General features: G+C 52.9%; 1 long non-coding RNA gene across 2 annotated transcripts; it reads left to right on the forward strand.

The window, feature by feature from the left end:
* The first annotated feature begins 119 nt into the window (after positions 1-119).
* Positions 120-10108, forward strand: LOC123620375. 2 transcript variants are annotated; one of them, XR_006728822.1, is made up of 3 exons: positions 124-2690; positions 3287-3473; positions 8737-10108. It is a non-coding gene; the product is annotated as an uncharacterized LOC123620375 (long non-coding RNA). The 2 variants fall into 2 exon arrangements; XR_006728821.1 differs by having other exon boundaries at positions 120-3473.
* The last annotated feature ends 1770 nt before the right edge of the window (positions 10109-11878 follow it).

An 11878-nucleotide genomic window follows, 5' to 3' on the forward strand; every position in this document is an offset into this window, starting at 1 on the left:
GCGTTTAGAGGATCAGTGGCGGCGGCACCCGCGGCCTCGCGCGACGCGGGCGGCGGGCAACGCGGTGCCAGGGCCCCCTCCTGCTCCGGTAAGGCGTTGTTTTTGGTGGGAGGGACTGAGAGAGGGCGGGAATAGGCGCAGGCGGATGCCAGAGTTCTGCAGGAGAGTGGGGGTAATCCAAAACCGAGCCTTGGTGAAGGTCGGTGTGCTGCCGGGTCCCGGAATCCCAGGCGGCCCCACTGCACTGCTTGGCTTTGCAATTCAGCGGGTGTTGGCATTTTCCCCCGTTGCTTTCTTGACCTGGAAGTTTGTCTACCGCACAGCGCGCGTTGTTGGAGGGGGCGGGGGGCCTGGCAGCAGAATCTCCCTCCTCCTGTCTCTTTCTGTGTCCCCTCCCCCAATCCATCCAAAGTCCACAGGGTCCGAGTCTCTGGGAGATGTGGGTGTCTGCCTCCCGCAGCGCGCTCTTGAAAAGTTGATTGGGGCGGTTTCCTGGTGGGGGCGGGGAGACCGGAGGCGCGGCGCCCGGGAGGAGGAAGGAGTGGGTGGGGAAGCGCCTCGGGTGAAGAGTTGCAACCTTGGCGTGAAGTTGTGAGAAAACTGATCCGGAGACATCTTTTACAAACAAAAACAAACGACTATGCGGGAAGCCGTGGGACTCCTGGGGCGTCTGGGGGGTCGCGATAGTGACGGTGGGAAGAGGGCCGGAGAGGGGGTGCCCAGGCGCCACGAAGAGGCTGCAGTAGTTTGGGGTGTGCAGTGCACGAGAGCAGTGTGCTCAGCTTCCAGTCTTCCCCTTTTCCAGGCTTGGGGTTGGCACCAGCTTCCCCAGACAACAGCAAACCATGCCCTCCATAGCTCACTATTCAGGGAGCCCCTAACTCCCTAATTCCGCTGTGGGTATGAACTCGGGACCACCACCGACTAGGGCGATTGCTCCAGACTTGGTGGACGGATCCGGGTCTTGAGAGCCTTAGCCTCGAAGAGTTACTCTATTGTTTCAACCGCATCATTTCTAGGTTTAACCGGGATTTCTCCAAAGTGAAGTCCGAAGGTGGTAGGGTTGGGCGGTTCCACTTTTGTTCCTCATTTTTGTTTTGGGGGGAGAGGATGCTAGAAAGGCACATCTGGCCCTAATATGGAAGGAAGTAAGGGTGGGCGGCCAGCTAGCAGTAGCTGGTATTTTGGAATTGGCTTTTTGACCTCACTCGCGATGTAGGGGTCAGAATTTCCACACAGGGTTCGAGAGCTGAGTTGGGAGAAATGCTGGCGGAAACGCAGTTGCGATGAACCTGGGCTGGCAGGGAATCTGGCTCTGGAAATGGCATACCCTCTTCGGACGAACTGGGAGGTCGCTACAGCGAATTTAATGGTTGATGCTCGGTGGGATTGTTGGGTTTTAGGGCTCTGCCAACGCCCCTTTTCTGACTCCACCCGCAGTGCCCAGCAGCCCCGACGCCCGCGGGCAGACCCACCTTGCCGCCAGCGTCGCCTTTTCATTGGAAACCGAAGCGAGCCGGGACCCGCAGTGCCACTCTTTGGTGCTCCGCCCCGTCCTGACCTTTGGATGTCGGGCCCCTAAAGCTTTCTTCTCACTCCCCTGCACATGCATACTTGGTCTCCGGCTCCCAGTTGTTGGCCAGGGCAGCGCAGAGGACTGGTTAACTCGCGCGCACCAATCCCCTCCACCGGTCTCTCTCAGGCCCGGGCTCAGGGCAGAGCAGGGAATGGGATGGAGGAGGCGGTTCTCCGACTTAGCTGGCGGGCTCCAAGGGCTTGGACTTGGCTTCGCGCTTCGCGCTCCTCCTGCGAATCTGACACTTCGCGGAGCGAGCCGACCGGTACCCGGTAGTATCCTGGCACCCCAGCAGGTGCTAAGAGCCGCGTAGCGCGGGGTCCTTACTTTCTCCACCTGGACTCCGAGGCGCCTCCCAGCCCGCGGCGCAGGGTGAGGCCCGCGGGGAGGAGCCGGTCCAGCCAAGCAGCCCTTACCCTCTCCCTACCCCAGCTGTCCGGGTTCTCGCCGCTAACGCCCTTGGCTCAACCGCCCCTTTCTGGAATCTCTAGTGGCCCCTGCCCCGGGTGGCTCGCCTCCGCCCCTGCCCCAGCTGGGCTCCTTCTCATGCAAAGCAGAGGGGTCATGATGGGGTGGGGGACGGTCGGTGGGGACCTACGGGGCGACAGCTGGACCTGGCTGCCGGTCCTTCCCGAACCCAAGGCCCGCCGCCTTTCTCCGGTGGGCAAGAGGAGGTTGCTCCATCCTTTCAGGGGTGCAGGGACCTTGGGACATAGATGTGGGGGGAAGGGGGCCTCTCCCCACAGAGAGGCCAGCGCAGTAGGGAATTGGGGGCGAGGACAGGACACTGGCTCTAGGGCATGGGCTCTGCTTGTCCTGGTGTCCAGGTGGCGCAGTAAACAGGTCCATGGGCGCCAACCGTGGCGCCTACGAGGGCGTCTGGGAGCGCAAGGCAAGGTGCATCTCTTGGCTCCTGATTCTAGGTTTAAAGTCCAGATTTAACGCCTCCACGGGGACAGCACACTAGACTAATGTTGTTTTTCGTTTTAATTGAGTTTTTATTTTAAAACGTAATCAGTCGCAGAGATACGGAGAGAAAACTGACCGAGCTTTCTAAATTCGCCTCCGAAGCCGCTCGGCTCAGTTCTTCATTTAAGCCGATGCCGGTCCAGCGGTGAGCACCAGCCTTCCCTCCTCACCTTCACCGACACCATCTGCGTCCTCAAGTACACACGCGCTTCCCTACCCAACGTCTTCCAAGTCACGCAGACCCACAACCACTTACATCGCCCCAGCACGCATACATTCTGGAAGAGGTGCCCTGAGGGTCATTTTCAGGGCAGGTCCATCGCTCAGTGACCGCAGAATCCTTTCCACTCCTCTGCCAGGCACCCTCGGAAAAGGCCCCAGAAGGCCCAGGAAGCGGCTTTCAAGGCCCAGCTTTCTCTTCTGAGAAGCTCCTTGAAGATCAGCCTGAGAGGAGGGAGCCTGTCCCGGAACTAGGAGTGGAGAGGGTTCTGTCAGCCCTCCCCAGTCGCCCTGCAGTGTGGGGACCTGAAGGCGCCCCCTCCCGCACACCCTTTCCTCCCGCCGCCTCCTTGGTCCCGAGCCCCACCTTCCCTCCTTCCCGCGACGTTCCCGAGTGGATTGCGCGGCCCAAGGACCGAGCCTACCCAGTCACCGCGGCTGCTATTGACCCCGAGAGTGGCGGCCGCCCCTGGCGCCTTCCCTCCTCTCCCATCGCGCTTCTGTCCAACCCACGGCCCCCAGAAAAGGGCCATTAGGTCGCGAAAGGAGGCGCCTGGGGCGGAGCCGGCTCTAGGTGGTTGCTCTGTGCGGAGCCGCGGGAATCGGCGCAGCCAGCCACGCCCGTCCAGGAGGAGAGAGGAAGGAGCCAGACAAGAGCATCCCTGGATCCTGCCCATCCCGGAGGCAGCGCAGACTCCATACAGACTCGGTGAGGCCGCAGTAAATGCGACACAGGGAACTGTTTGGCCGGGTCCCTCGGATCTGATCGCCAACCTCTCCCGCCCTCTCCTTCCTCTGGTTCTCTCTTGACTCGGGTTGCCTTAATCTAACCCATCGCTCTCTGGTGGATATGATCCACTGTGTTCAGTATTTTACAGTTTGTATCACTATCTTCCGCATAGTAAGGGGATGAGGGGTGGGAGAGAAGGATTGGAATTATCTCCACTTCGGGGCAAGAAGCCCAAGTTAGGGGCTTGCCCGAGATCCCTCGGTCAGTGCACTCCTGAAGGTGAGAAGTTGAGGTGCAGGGTTGCCACCTTGCTCCAGTGTGCACTTTGCCCCTGGCCACGTTTTCCAAGCCCAGCGGGCTTGGGCGGCGGTGGGCGGGGGTGGGCGAGGCAGGGACTGCGGGGCCAGGAAAGGGCAGCATCCGGCTGGGGCGTCACGGTGTGCGCTCGGCCTGGATAAACAACGTTGACTTCCCACGAGGGCTGGAGGGACCCTGGGCATGGGGGAAGGGGGCGGGTAGGACAGCGAGGTCCAGCGTGGTCATCTCAGATGCTGAGCAAAGACAGGAGGTGGATAATCTCAGAAGGAAGAGGGTGAGCTGGAGAAGAGAGAGGAGAGAGATAGAAGTGAGGAGACGGGGACAGAAACCCGGAGGAAAGAAGAGAAGGAATGTGGAAAAGCAAGCCGGGGATAAAGGGAGGAAAGATACGTAGGGGAAATGCTTGGAAGAGAGGAGGAAAAGAAACAGAAAAGAGACGCAGAAAGCCATCCCGCAACAAAAAAGGCGGCGGGGAGAGGCGCGGAGCCGAGGACCCAGGAGGCGCCGCGGGGGCGTCGCGGGGGCTTCGCGCGGTCGCAGAGGGGGTGCGGTGTGTGGCGGGTGCGCTCCCAGCCGGGAGAAAAGGAGGCGGCGTGTTTGGTGGGAGACTCGGCGCCCGTGGAAAAGCGTGTGAGCGGCTCTGGGCAGGAATCCAACAAATAAATAAAACGTCTAAGACGGCGTGACAACAATGTGTATTTGGGTGCATGCCCGTGTTCCTCTGTCTGAACACACATTCACACCCAGTAAGGAAGACAAACGGGGCTCGTGCCTCAGAGTAATTAATCCTCTCGCTAATTGACTCTCTCCCCTTACCTAATGGTGGTGGTCACTGCCGATATCTGGAGAGATATCAAGTGGAGAGGGGGGGGGACCCCAAAGCTAACAACCTTTGGGACTGCTATTGAGTTTCTTATGGACTTGGCAGCTCTAAGCCCACCCTCCCCCACTTTTTGGGCAGAGTTCAATGGATGTTGCTCCTTGTCCCTCCAGGTTTGGGCAACATTGATAAAGATCTTTTCGGATTAGGGGGACCTGGTTACATACTCTGAGGCCCTTCTTCAGGCCTCTGCTTCCGGAGATCAGTCTCAGAGGCTGAACCCCACCCCCTGGACATTTCTTACCTCCAGGCAATACCAAAGCTCCCACTCCCCTGTCGTTCCCCCAGGGGCCCAGACCCTGCACCCGCCTCCTTTCAGTTACTGCTTATTCCTCCCAGGATCTAGGATGTGTCCTGCAGTCCCACAGAGCAGGTGAGGTTTTGAATGAGGTGGGTGCAAGGAGAGCAGTGAGAGGGATGAGGTCAGGGCCAGGGTGGGGAGAGGCTTCTAGAGACAAACCCACTCAGACACAGAGCACAGAAGGGAGCAGTTGCCACCTGGCAAGGGTGAGGCCTCCAGGGACAAAGGAGGAAAAAGGTAGACACTGTACACTGTGGGAAAGAGTGTTGAGTGTGTGGGAGGGCAAGGAGGTGGCTAGTCTCTACCCGTGTGACTGTGAGAGGGGACAGCTCTGGTCTCTCTGTGTTAGTGTGGGGAGGGCCCCCCTAGGCTTCCCAGCAGCACCCTTAGTTCTCGGGACTAGGGAGACAGTGTTGGACCCGCTGGGACCCTTGGTAGCTGAGTTGGCTGGAAGGGGTCCAAGGCCCGCAGTCTGTCTGGTGATGCAGCTTTGAGGCTCTGCTCTGGGAGGTGAATGTCAACTCTCACCCCTTCGAGGTGGCATCTTTGCTCTGTTGGCCTCCTCAGAGGCTAAACAAATAAATGCTGAGATCTATAAACCTCCCAGCCCAGGGAGTAGAAGGAGGGAGGAAGGGCACCTCCCTAGAAAAAAAACTCCACCATCCGCCACCCCCCCAACTAAACACGTGTTTAATTGTCCCTTGGGAACATTTGTACATTTGACCAAAGCAAATCCCCAAGCAGTAACAGCAAAATTAGTCATAGAGGCTGGTGGTCCAGGGAGAGTTGGGGACCCGGAGAGGGGAGGCAATGGCGATGGTGGCATGCTTGAGAAGGTGAGAAACTTGGCTCCTTCCTCACTGTCTCTGTCAAGCTGTAGAAAGAAAGTGAGCAAGAGGAATAAAGTTCCAGAGGAAAGAAAGAGAAGGGCATATAAAAGGCAAATCCAAAGCAGAAAGGAAAGAAAGTAAAGAAGAAAGAAAAAGGCGGGGAGGGAGGGAGAGACTATAATAAAAAAGAGGGTGAAGGCGGCCCCAGGAGGCTGGGCCTCGTCCCAAACCATCCGTCTTCATTGTCTCCGTGTGTGCAAAGGCAACTCCGGCATAAGGAAAAGCCACTATTGGAGCCGCGGCTTTATTTTATATCCTATACATCAGGAGGGAGGCAAAGCTTTATTTTCGCCAAGAGACAGATATTTTATTTCTCTCTTACGGTTTTATGTGTGAGAGATGTCAGGTTGCCACAATGGATGGCTAATGCATAGGCAAGAGGAAGCCGTGTTGGCATGCTGTGTGTCATGGGGTCTTGGGGGGGTGAGCGGGCCTGGGATTTAGGGCTGATGGGACACTCTGGGGGATTTCTGCTAAAACATCTCTCTTCATAAATCCAGAAGCATGGTCAGCTCAACAGGGAGAAGAAGGAGTTTTAGAGGGAAAAGAGTTGGGCTTAGTAATAAACGAACACACAAAGGAACCGCTTACCTTCCAACAGGCTCGGGCAACCGGGGCACGACAGCCCCATGGAAATGCAGAGACTCACGTCCAGACACACAAGCGCCATTCACGGGGAAGTGTTTTCCTGACACAATCCAATGTCAGTTTTGCTTCCTTTCCCCGTTGTATATTTTTCCACCTTTTTCTCCCCTTCACCAGAAATCTTTTTTAACCTCCTCAGAGCCTTGGGGGAAAAGAGCCATTAATTTGCAAATCATCTGATCTGTGAAAGGATCAAGATGCCTGTTTTTCACTGCTAAATCCAATGTCTTGAGTGGACACACATATGCACACACAGGCCCATCACGCTGTGAACCCTTGGGAATGTAGGTGCCAGATTTGAATCCAAGAAAAGCCTCCCTTCCCCTACCCCTGGGACCTGCAGCCGAATTAAGCCTTAGATCCCAAACTGCATCATGTTCGTATTTCTAAATCTGGAGAGAAGTGGGGAGGCGAGGGGGACAAAGAGAGGGGGAAGTTTGTTAATTAACATGTTCTGTTCAGGACTTAGAGGAATCGTCTCTCCCACTCCCCCAAGCCATTTCTTACGGGAGCTGCTTTTATTCAGTCTCATGTTTTTAGATGTCTTCGTTCCTATCTACTGTGGAACAAAAAGGTGACTGTGCCCTTTCCATCATTTCAGAGGATTAGGGGCAGCACAGGATCCCTAGACAATGAGTGTGGGGACCTGGCCACACTGTCTCTGGCCTTTAGGGAAGACGTTTAACGTTTCTGGGCCTCAGTTTTCCCATCTGTAACAAGAGGGGATTCGGCTAAATGATTGCTGAGGTCCTTTCCAGCTCCGACCTCCTCTGACCGAATGAGATAATGTGTGAAAACACTTTGTGAACGCTAAAGCCGGACGATGCCAGGGATTATTATTACGATTCTAATCAATCCTCTTTTCTCCACATGGATCTTGGCTGTTTAGCGCCAGCAAGCAGGCTAAAGAGGACCAAAAGCGAGAAAGCTTAGCAGAGATGGAAAAGCTCTGCACCGTGGATGGAAAAAACCCTGCATCTCCAGAAACATTCTGTCTCTGTGTGCCCCCTGAGGCCTGGTGGGAAGGGGTGGGGGAGAAGGAGGAGGCCTGACTTGGTGTGACCCATTTCAGTCTACATGGTGACAGAGAGCGTAATTTCTTCAAAAGCATCGTTTGTCTCCAAGTGACTGACATGGGAACCTGATGAGGAGGCGATTTGCAATTGTTTTTTTTTTCCAGGAAGAAAGGAAAGAGCAAGGTATAGCTGATTAGCAAGTTAATTATTTCAGTACCCCAAGGGTTCCAGCGTGGTGGTAAGTTGTCCAGCCCTGGTGTAATTTCACAGTCCATGCATTTCCTGGTGAGCACCTGGAGTGCCCGAGTCTGTCTCTTTCTCCATCCACCTGCCTCGTGTCTTCCTGACACAGCAGCGGGGGCTGGGGAGGTAGAAGGTACAGGGCACACGTTCAGCCTCGGCTGCGGCCTACCTGATGCCATCTACCTCCGCTGAGTGTTTAATTATCTGGCCCTTTCTTCTTTTAAAAAAAAATCTCTTGTTTAATAAATATTAATGAGGCAGGTCACCAGAAAGTGGAGTTGCAGTGAGGTTATTTCCCCAGACTTAGCCTTGAAAGAAACTGGGTTTGAGGAGCCCTTCTGCCTCTCCCTCCTAGCCCGGGCAGGCGGCTCTCCGTGCTCATACTGGATTTCCCACCTCTGGCCACCACTTGTCCCAGGGCAGTTCCTCCAGTCTGACTTCAAGATCTGATTTCCCCTTACGGGAGGGAAGGGAGGAGTGTGTGGTCAAACGGACACCTCCCCTCAGAGAGAGAAGTTGGAGATGTGACCATTAGCCTCAAGAATTAACAGCTTCTGCTGCTCTCTGCTCTCTGGAGGCGGGTAGGGCCAGCCTCCTGCCGCTCCTTCTGAGATGGATGAGGGGAGGGCTGCACAGTTTACTTAAGAGTGGTCCCATCTGCTCAGACTGGCCTTTCATAAGGGGAGGGATTTATGCAGTGTCCTTGTGCACAGACCTGGGATTTGGCTGAAAACCTTGGGCCTCTGAGAATATTACTGAACGCTAAAATGTTCAGCCACGGAGATGATTCATGATTTCGTCTGCATGGACAGGGTGTGTGTGTGTGTGTGTGTGTGTGTGTGTGTTTGTGTGTGTGTGTTGGGGGTGTACATACACTGATGAGTGCTTTCCACTGTCCTCACTTCGAATCCAAACATTAGGAAACTTTTTTTCTTCTGTATTCACTCAGGAGACATCCCAGGGCACTGGGCTCCGATGAGCCAACTTCCTGACTTCAGCAGTGTGAAGATGCTACGACACTTTCTGGTGCTGGCATTCAGCTGTCCCCCAAGCAGGTTGGCTGATATTCATGCTGATCCCTGGAGAGGGGCCGGGGGCTGTCTGAAAAGATACTTCTGATGACTTCATTGCTGGTGGCTGAGGATTTGGGGAGCAGGGGTGGGAAGGGCGAGTCCAATTGCTGTTTAAATTGGACTTGGCCCCCTTTACCGCATAGTCTAAGGGATCTCAGTAGGAGGAAAGGTAGTGAGAGAAACTTAGAAGGCAGGAAGGCAGGCATAAGGAGGAGTTCCTTGTCTCAATCTAGGTACTGTCATGCCAAAATGAAGCCCCGAGGTGGTTAAAAACAGACTCCTAGAGAGCAGAGCTTTTGAGTTTCCATGTGGGATCTTGGCCTGACTCTTGGGAGATGAAGAAGTTTTGGGCAAGTTTGAAAAGACCTACAAAGTGCCATTTATTCATAATCTTTGGGGACTAAATGCAATGTCTCATCACTGCCCAGTGGCTGCTAAGGAAGCCTTCTTAGCTTATATGTCGCTCATTTGTGGTTCTGCCATCTTCTTGCTCATGTTCCAGTTTGGTCTTGTAGAAGAAGACCAAGCTTTCCCAGCTCTTTAGTTTTTCTTTTGCCTCCAGCTATCCATAAGTTAGCCAACATTCTAGTCCACTGGCCAGCACACAATTTTGGAAGGTGAGCTGGCAGGCCCATAACTATGTGTGCAATGTTGTTTTCATTTGGGCCCTAGGAAGTGTATAGTTTCAACCCTTACAAAAGCAAAGCAGGGGAGCATTTCTATGAAATCTTTCGATGAAGAATTTACCACTAATTTGATAAGTGCAATGCTCCATTTCCTCCTTCTGAATGAATACCTTTGTCAGTCAGTGCTGAGGGTCTGCAGAACCTGTAAAAATGCTTCCTTTGGTCTCCCTGTTTTAACACATGCTGGGGCTTGGGCCTTCCTCTGACAGACTGGGGAGGGGCAGACACATTCCAGAGACCAGGTCTTGGAGTGTTATCTCTTCCCCTACCTCAAACCCTCACCCTCCACTTTATCTCTCTTTGCTACAAATGCAGAGACCTCCTAGAGAAGTGTGAAGGGATGGGTTTTAATCAGGTTTGGGGAAGGAAGGAGAAGAAGGTGAGCCCAAAGAAATATGGGGACAGGTGGGATTTTTAAATGACACTTTTCTGTTATACTTCTCATATGTTGTGTATTATATCCTACAAATTGTGCGTTTGTTGCAGTAATTTACAATGTATGTGTGTGCTTGCCAAATGCTGCTTGGCCAAAACAGTGTTAAATAAAATTGTGAGAAATGCTGCCAGGGCCTTGCATGGGTTATTTAATTCTATCAATGATAAACAATGTTAATGTGTAGCATCTCAGTCGGCACAATATCATGTTTCATTTATATATGCCGAAATATATTTAAGCATGAAAGATACAGTTTTCCGACACATATATTTCCCAATGATTACTTAGGAGAAATGTGATAGAAACAGCAGAAACCTTTCTCTCCCACATAAACCTGCACCCTGCACACGCAGACTGCCAGTCACATTTAGTCACATGGGCAGCCAGCCATGTACATATTTTCATATACGTGCCTTTGCTAGTAAATATAAATGTAGCTTTTGTAAATGTAGATTTAGCTTTCTGTATATGTACACAATTCTGGACACATGTACCAGCACACACATCGGGCAGCATTTCAGAGTCTTTGGTGCATTTACCCAAATTTTCTCACATACTTACCTATACTGCTGCAGAAATGGATGCTAACAGTCAACATGCATGTCATCCTGCACATGGATATTTATATGTACACATGGAAGTGCTCTAACTGCCAAGTGCTGATGTGCCCGGATGGATGTGTGCCCACTTGCAGGAGAATGCTCTGTACCTAAATGTGCATCTGTGTACATGTGCACTTTTGCACACACACACTTACTCCTCCACCCCTGCTCTGGGAGTACACAGACATTCACTGGCACGTTCCATATGGCCATGGAGCAACAGCCATGGTGGACAGTTTTTGTACCGGGACCTCTGTGCGTTTGCCATATATGAACGCTGAGCCCTTCAGGATGGGAAGCCTGGAGGAGCAGGGTCAAGATGCCAGCCTGTCTAGCCTCTGATGAAAATAACATGAAAATGTGGGGGCGGGGGGTGGGGAAGGGGGTGGGTAGCTGGTCTGTGCAGACAGAAGTACCTCCAAAAGAGGATCAATCTTTTATTTGCTCATTTAACAAACATGTCAGAGAGGTATATAAGAGTCAGGATAACCGATCAGCTTCTCTGGCCCTGGTTCTGCTGCCAGTTAGCTGTGTGAATCTAGGCAACCTGCTCTCTGGGCCTCAGTTTCCACATCTGTAAAGTATCGGCCTAGATGGGTGGTTCTCAATCCTGGATGCACAGTGGAATCTTCTGGGGAGCTTTTAAGAAATACAATTCTTGGGCTCCACCCCAGACTGATTAGAACAGATCTCTGGGAGGTGAGTCCCAGCATCTTATTTTTTTAAAAACACCCCCCACCCCCGCCCCCGGTGATTCTATATTCAACCAAGGTTGAGACCCATTGGATCTCCAAGACTGTTTAGGCCCTAAAACTCTATATGCTATGGAGGACCTTTCATATCCAAAGCACCAGGACACTTTGCTAAAAGTTATAAATTTGCTTGTCATGCAAAGGTCATAAAAAGTTATTAAAATGATTCTTCATTTAGGAAAAGAATAATTTTGAACAAACTACATTTATCCTGGAAAAACTCATACCTACATTTCCAGCTGTTTCTTTGTTTCCTTTCCAATCCCTTTCTCTCTGACTCACTCATCCAACATTAATTATATGCCACATTTGCAAACACTATAAGTGGGTACCTGATAAATGTAATAGATGCCTTTGCTACATAGACATATTTCCTGTCTAGCACCTCACCCCACCTGTTGGATAGCACAATATTTTTAGCAGGGTAAATGAGAAGGCACAGCCCTCAGGAGGAAAGTTCTCTCCCCAGCCGCAGCCCTGAGTCACAATCCAGCCCCCAGGCCCGTGCCCCAGTTCTGGAGGCTGATGTGGTGGCTGAAGAA

The sequence above is a fragment of the Lemur catta genome, chromosome 15 (genome assembly GCF_020740605.2).
Source record: "Lemur catta isolate mLemCat1 chromosome 15, mLemCat1.pri, whole genome shotgun sequence".
NCBI classification, from domain to species: domain Eukaryota; kingdom Metazoa; phylum Chordata; class Mammalia; order Primates; family Lemuridae; genus Lemur; species Lemur catta.